Source organism: Berghia stephanieae, chromosome 8, assembly GCF_034508935.2.
Source record: "Berghia stephanieae isolate SIO BIC M18660-M18661 chromosome 8, UCSD_Bste_1.3, whole genome shotgun sequence".
Classification (NCBI taxonomy): Eukaryota; Metazoa; Mollusca; class Gastropoda; order Nudibranchia; family Aeolidiidae; genus Berghia; species Berghia stephanieae.
In genome coordinates this window covers 40,615,693-40,624,094 of record NC_088367.1, presented here as the reverse complement: position 1 = coordinate 40,624,094, position 8,402 = coordinate 40,615,693, and the positions used below count along the sequence as shown (strand labels likewise).

Here is an 8,402-nt window from a genome sequence, read left to right as displayed (position 1 = left end):
ATCGACAAGGGTTTTGAACTCCAGTCATTTTTGGCCTGATTTTATTCTAGTATATTTGTTAATCCGCTTTGTCTGACACTAAAGCATACACACGTGTTCAGATTTTTAAAAATTGTTATCTTGCATCGAGTGTCCACGTCTTACACACATTTCCAAAGCAGAAATTCTCCAAGTGCCGCCGCGTTCAATGGATTGATAAGCAAATTATATTATAATCGTATAATAATATTATAATAGTAATATATGACTATACTTAACTAGTTTAACCTTATTAGATAAACCGCAGACCGTCCTTTGCATTGTTCGAGAGCTGGAAGATAAGAATTTGTGACAGTTTAACCACGGGCCACTTTTGTCAATGCTCGGATCTACACGGCCGGCGACAGCTTGGTCTCTTTGATCAGTTTTAGTGCTGGCGACAGTCGTGACAAGTGAAAGGTAAGTTTACAAATTAAATAATATTATAATATATAGCTATAAACAAAAAAATGAATATAAGAGCTTCAAAAAAAGAACAAAATACCACACATGGAACATTTCGGGCTCAAAACCCTTCTTCAGCCAACAACAAAAAACAATAAAGACATAAATACATTACTAAATTCCAGATAGACGACAGAGATGATACTTTGGTCCTCTCTGTAGAAAAAGCTTGGAAAGTAAACCTTTCCAAGATTTTCCTACAGAGAGGACCTAAAAAAAACACCTCTGTCGTCTGTCTGGAATTTAGTAATGTATTTATGTCTTTATTGTTTTTTTGTTGTTGTTGTTGGCTGAAAAAGGGTTTTGAGCCCGAAACGTTCAGCGTTTGGTATTTTGTTCTTTTTTTTTTGACGCTCTTATATTCATTTTTGTTCATTACTTTTTACACTCCACATTTTCTAGCAGCCTAGTATCGCTTTGACTTATACTTATAATAATATAAAGCTGAAGAACCCGCATTGTACACTTATCTATTCTGATTATTAAACAAGCAAAAAAGACTGTTGTATAACATTAACATAGATCGAGAGCAATATGCATATATTGACAACATTTTTCGTTGGTTTGAGAGTATTTCAATTATAACAATGAGCCCTTTATAATTCGGGTTATCAGACCTGCAAATAAGTATACGTCGTTCGAGACGAATGTTTTGAGCCATCAACGATCAAAATCAGTACGTAATGAAGTATCTACGTAGGTGCCCGCAAATGCACCTGGCAACATATTTTCACTGTAAAATTAACATGAAAACATTATATTCAGGTTTCTATATACCCGATCATTTTCCCCAGAAAATGATATACTCATCTGAGAAGCGATTGGTAAAATTATTATTAAGTTTGAAAAAATGTGCGTTACCCCGTACAGACAGTATGCGCTTGCCTAAGAGACTCACAATATTGCCATCCGGAAATATAACGGACCAAAACACAAAACTATGTGTAACCTTGAACTTTTATAGTCTGGTTAATACAGTTTTGTGAGATTTATTCAAGAACATGGATGGCAAAAAGAAATAACAAAGACCGGAGTGACGTCAACTTCATACTATCTATAGTTTTGTGAGATTTACTCATAAACATGGATGGTAAAAACAATAACAAGGACCTGAGTGACGACAACTTAATACTATCTATAGATAGTATGCGGTTGGCTAAGAAGCTCATAACATTGCCATCCGGAAGTATATGGGACCAACACACAAAACTGTGTGTATCCATGAACGTTTATAGTCAGGTTAATACAGTTCAGTGAGCATTACTCATAAACGCGGATGGCAAAAAACAATAACAAAGACCTGAGTGACGTCATCTTCGAACTATCTATAGAAGGAACATAATTGACGTCATTCAGCCCTGTTATTTTTCTTAAGCCAGCCATTTTTATGAGCGGTTCTCACTAATAAATTATATCAATCAGACCAAAAACGTTCATGGTTACACATAGTTTTGTGTGTTGGCCGGATGGCAATGTTGTAAGTCTATTTTTGATAAACACACAGCATTTATATCAATCTGTAGAGAGAAAAAAAATAGTTATAAAATCTTAAGATTTACCATTAATTTTGTTCCCGTTGGCAACAATTTAACATGGGCTGTAGGGGACAATTGCGTCACCTCGCTTCAAAACGGTATTAAATCGGGATGACTAATATACTGAAAATTAAATTTGTATCCAGAAATATCAGACTTGCGTTCAGTTTATAAACTTTATTGAGGAGAATGACTATCATATTTCAGGTTCCTAAATACCAGTAATTTATATTGTTGTCCAGTTTCACTTTAATTTGACTTTTTAGCATCTGGTCTATCCCGACATAATACCGCTTTGAGACGTTGGGTCACAATTTTGACCCCCAACACAATAGACACCTAGATAACCACGCCTCTCGGACAGTCGTCATAATATAAACAATGGCAGTGATTGGTTAACATAGCAAACTACACAGGTTTTACTATCGATGGTATGTGTCTTAGTAAAATACCCACTGTTGTTCTACCTCTTGATATATAGATAGTATGCGCTTGGCAAAGAAGCTCATAACATTGCCATCCGGAAGTATAACGGACCAACACACAAAACTGTGTGTAACCATGAACGTTTACCCTCCTTCAGCACTAGGACAAAACTGTCCCGGGACAAATTTGTCCTGTCCCAATGGAGAAAACTTCTATTCAAAAAGGGTTCCGCACTAGGACAGGACTGTCCCAGGACACACCTGCGCGAATGCATTATTTTTTAATTTTTACAAGACTCAAAAGTTTTTTTGTAGGCAATTGCAACTGTAATAATTCACATTTTATGAATCAACATAAGATACGACATGACGACAATGATTTTTTACACTGTACAATGGGATTTGTTTACATAAGATTTATATAATCATGAAATATTCTTATAGCAAAAGTAATATTATTGCTACTGCTACTACTACCACTACCAATACCACGACTACGACTACGACTACTACTACTACTACTACTACTACTATACTACTACTACTACTACTACTACTACTACTACTACTACTACTACTACTACTACCACTACCACTACCACTACCACGACTACGACTACTACTACTACTACTACTACTACTACTACTACTACTACTACTACTACTACTACTACTACCACTACCACTACACTACTACCACGACTACGACTACTACTACTACTACTACTACTACTACTACTACTACTACTACTACTACTACTACTACTACTACTACCACTACCACGACTACTACTACTACTACTACTACTACTACTACTACTACTACTACTACTACTACTACTACTACTACTACTACTACTACTACTACTACTAGTAATGGATGAAATAGAGGTTGCATATTTCTGTGCTTTACCACGTGGAAAAAAAAGACAAATTGAAAGAGAAAACAATATTGGGTGCATCCTTTAATGACCCAAAGATTGCTCAAGGGTCAATTCCGTAGACTCTATGGTGATCTCCGATCTTATCTTAAAATGACTTTCTTGGAATCACCTCATTTTACCCAGGTGCAAATGAGTACCAGTTCGCTGATGAAAGTAATCTTTGACGGACTAGCATCATTCAAGAGGATAATAGAAAGTCAGCATGCTTCGTACCCGAAAGGCATCAGTTGATTAAGTCACCTCGCCTAGCTCAATTTGCGGCGCTGCACTGCGGCTGACGCCTGGTTATACCTTGTCCTAGCTAAATTTGCGGCGCTGCATTGCGCCTAACGCCCGGTTTTCCAGTCTTACCTTGGAATAGACCCTCGAGAAAAATTTCCCCTATGGGATGAAAAAATGAATTTTATTATTTTAAATTTTAAACTGTTATCTGTCTGCTCAACGCCACAGAAACATGGATAAGTTCCGGATTTATAAGCTTAGGAGGCAAGATGGCCTATGGTTAGCGCGTTGTACTCTGGACTCAGAGGTTCTGTGTTCGATTCCGACCGAAGCCAACTTGTACTTTCTAGAGCAAGAAAATTTACTCCAATCACTCACTCCATTCAGGTGTAAAAGGGTACCTGTCAAGCTGGGATAGTAATCTGCGATAGACTACAGACTAGCGTCCCGTTCAAAGGTTTTCAAACAAATACGTTAATTGTCCGCTTCACGCTATTGAAACCGGAATAACTCCTGCACCATTGGCTACAAGGCTCTAAAGGACTTAATTTGTTTTACAATGAGTCCAAGTGGCTCAGAAGGACTAACTTATAAATATTTTCATTGAGAATTCCCGAAATAAATAACGATAAAGATAATTGATCCCACAAGTTATCGAATAGATGTGCGACCGGTTTTAGACACGTTACTGCTGTGTCACAAAGTGTGACACTTCTTAAATTATATTTATAAACATACGTTTTTAAATTGCCGAAAATATTTATGTTGCTATGCCTTCTTTACGTGGTTTCATCACATAGAATTATTTTTTGAATTGTTCTTGCTTTTTTATATTCAGAATTGAAATAAATAAATAAATTATAACTGTGAAATTGAATGTAAGCTTCAGTTTAATATACGAAAACAGATAAAAATGGATGTTTCGGGTTTCCCCTTCATCAACAACACATGATGAATTAAAAACTACAGACGAATGAGATAATGTGGTAGTGGCGTTGTTAAGATGCATAAACAAAAACATTGATGGGCAGGAAATTGTATGCTACTTTGTGAGGAAGCGCGAATTAAAACAGAGCAATAGAAATTTATAAAAGGTGCGTACTTAATTATGTCAAAAGAGGGGAGGCGGGGAGGAACTGTGTAATGCAGTATAGAAAGTGAACCAAAATAAAGTGTGGACTATTGTTGGAAAATAAATACAATGGAATTGGAAATAAATACAAAATATAAGGGATGTAGGTATTAATATATTAGTGGCATTAGCCACAGCAGAAGCAACAGTAGTAGTAGTAGTAGTAGTAGTAGTAGTAGTAGTAGTAGTAGTAGTAGTAGTAGTAGTAGTAGTAGTAGTAGTAGTAGTAGGAGGAGGGATGCAGAAAATAAAGACAGGCATTTCAATTTTGACACGGCGCCGCCAAGTCTGGGACTTTTTTTGTCCTAGTGCGGAAGTCTGCTATATTTTTCTACTATCACAAACGATATGAACACGGGACTGGGACAGTCCTGTCCCGTTGATTTTGTAGCATTTCACAACGGCTTGGGACACAACGGGACTGTTTTGTCCCGTCCCAATAGGTGCGGAAGATCTCTCTAAATTCTATATGTTACAGATTTGGGACAGGACTGTCCCGGGACAGTCCTGTCCTAGTGCGGAAGAGGGTTTATAGTCGGGTTAATACAGTTCAGTGAGCATTACTCATAAACGCGGATGGCAAAAAAACCCCAATAACAATGACCTGAGTGACGTCATCTTCGAACTATCTATAGAACCAACACAGAAACTATAGATAGAATGAAGTTGACGTCACTCGGGTCGTCGCTATTGTTTTTTGCCATCCGCATTTATGAGTTATTATCACTAAACTGTATTAACCAGACTATAGACGTTTAAGGTAACACACAGTTGTGTGAGTTGGTTCGTTATATTTCCGGATGGCACTGTTGGAGATTCTTAGCCAAGCGCATATCTTTCTGTAATCTTAAACGTTGATAATCGGCTCGAGAAAATCGTGTGATAACTAGTCATCATTTGGAGGTATAAAAACAATAACAATGACCAGAGAAAGGACAATTTCATTGCCAATACTCTTCAATAGTCGTAACGTCACTTCCTTCCTAATGACGCATGGTAACTTAGTAACACTGGCTCTAAACTATCGGAACAATGGCGGACGCCCGTATGAAATATTTCTCCGGCGAGCTTAAAAGCGTATCCAGAGGGAAAATTCCATAAAGTTGATCTTGTTTTGACTTTAACACATTTTGATCACAAGGCATATGAAAAGTTCTAGCCAGCATGAAAAATAAAAAGTAATGATTTTTTTTGTTTAGAACCAAGATGGCCGCCGTTGCCGGGCGGCGTGACATCAGACTACTGAATCCAATTCCATTCACATTATTGTTCATAAACAACAAACCATGTTTGTCCGAGCACGTTTGAAGGTGTTTCACAAATTCCATGTTTTGATTGGTCAAAATTCTTCTGGTAAATTTTTAACAGAATATTTTGCGGTGCCGCCTCTCTGTCGTAAACGCGCCGGCAAGCTGCTGTATTAAAATGTCACTCGTCAAGCCGTCATTCCTATAGATAGAACGAAGTTGACGTCACTGAGTTCTTTGTTATTGTTTTTTTTTCCATCCGCGTTTATGAGTAATTCTCACTAAACTGTATTAACCTGACTATAAACGATCATGGTTACACAAAGTTTTGTGTGTTGGTCCGTTACACTTCCGGATGGCAATGTTGTGAACTCCTTAGCCAAGTACTTAGAAGTTGGCTAAGAAGTTCACAACATTGCCATCCGGAAGTATAACGGACCAACACAAAATACTGTGTGTAACCATGAACTTTTATAGTCTAGTTAATACAGTTTAGTGATAATCACTCATAAACGCGGATATAGATAGTATGCGCTTGTCTAAGAAGCTCATAACATTGCCATCCGGAAGTATAACGACCAACACACAAAACTGTGTGTATCAATGAATGTTTATAGTCGGGTTAATACAGTTCAGTGAGCCTTACTCATAAACGCGGATGGCAAAAAACAATAACAAAGACCTGAGTGACGTCATCTGCATACTATCTATACAATAACAAAATACAATAACAAAGGCTTGAGTGACGCCATCTTCGAACTATGTATACTGGGGCTGTGATTAATAAGTGAATGAATCCCGGGTTCAGCGATGACAGTCCTCGAATAGTAGGAATCGCTAAAATTGCCTCCCTGATCAAATGTATTCATTTATACTTCGTAATATTCGTCCATGATTGTGCAACATTTAACATGCGGAGGAAGAGATGTGACATCTGTTAGAAGTTAATACAATTTTTTTTCCGACAAAGACAATGCTGTTTGTGGCCAGGTACTCATTTTACACCCGAGTGTGGTGAGAGAACGTGAATCAAGGACTCAAGCTTAAGTTTTAACAGAAAAAGCACACTCACTAGTATGTCGAGAGTTTATTAAAGACGATATTCGAAATGGCCTCTTTTGTGTCCCACACATGTGCGTTATCTCCTGATGATAATCTGATGTGTAGATCTCTCACAAAGCTGCGGGTCAATAACCTTTACTACTTGTTCCACTCGATGTCTCAGTTCATGAAGACTTGAGAATTTTGCACTTGACATTTATAGGGAATGAGATTAGCGGAAGAGTAGCGTCCCTCGATTGGACGTCACCCATAGTTTGTGACGTCACCGGCGGAAAAGTTATTAGAGAGTGAACGTCATGTTGGTTGTGCGCATGCGTCTCTCATCCTCGCTTTGGACGAGAGACGCATGCGCACAACCAACATGACGTTCTCTCTCTAATAACTTTTCCGCCGGTGACGTCACAGACTATGGGTGACGTCCAATCAAGGGACGCTACTCTTCCGCTAATCTCATTCCCTATTGGTCTTTTAAATAATCCCAAAGAGAAAAAAATCCATGGGTTTCAAGTTGGGGATTTCTCCTCCACAGAATTTCGAACTCTTGCAACAATTTCGTCAGTGCGCGCTCTTTTGAAGATGCTAACCCCCTCCTTTGAATGGCTTCCCGAGAGAAAGCCATTTTGCCTAAAACTTTTTCACACCGTCCTCTGATTGCCTTGACAGACGGTCCATCCCATTTCAACTTTCTTTTTCTTCCATTAAGGCCAAAGCTTCAGTCTGAAGATTGTATGGCCGTCTTTTCAGTAACAGAGGTTTTAGGGGGAAACAGGGAGCGATCTTTCGAAGTCATCAGTCGAAAGAGCTTGCTTACTCGTGATTGGGATCAATTCGGTATTCCCTACAAAATTCAAGTTAACTTTATTTATTTGTTGACTTCAGATCTCGTATCTTTCAACACAAAATGCTTTTTCTGATGATGTCCAATACATGGTTAATTAAATGTGTCGGTAATTTTTACAATAACAAAAACATTGTGACGCATGGCTTCTGTATGATCATAATATTTACTTCCTTTCAATTTTGGTGTAAAATGGTTCATAAAAAAATGAAATTATAGAAAATTTGGTGAGGGATTTAAAGTTTGAAGCAGTGGGGATATCACACTAGTCACCATTTGAATCTATCAGCGCCATTAAGGATAAAAAAGTCTATGATATTCAGAATTTGAAATACCGCGAAGGCTCACAGACTCAGCTTTTTCCTACATTCTAGCACTGTAGCCACGTTTTAATAGAGTTTTAAATACGTTTTTGTTTTACATAACAAGAAACAACAATGATCTTCGATATCATATTGTATATTCAAGTAAACAATTACAACAGAAAACAATCTCTCACCCTTTCAGTTTTAGC

General features: G+C 37.7%; 1 protein-coding gene across 3 annotated transcripts in view; it reads left to right on the top strand.

The window, feature by feature from the left end:
- Positions 1 to 293: 293 nt before the first annotated feature.
- Positions 294 to 8,402, top strand: part of LOC144978680 (uncharacterized) — a 77,770-nt gene continuing 69,661 nt past the window's right edge. For all 3 annotated transcript variants that reach the window (XM_078925065.1, XM_078925067.1, XM_078925064.1), the window contains exon 1: positions 294 to 438. The gene's annotated coding sequence lies outside the window, so the exon portion shown is untranslated. The remainder of the gene's footprint in view (positions 439 to 8,402) is intronic.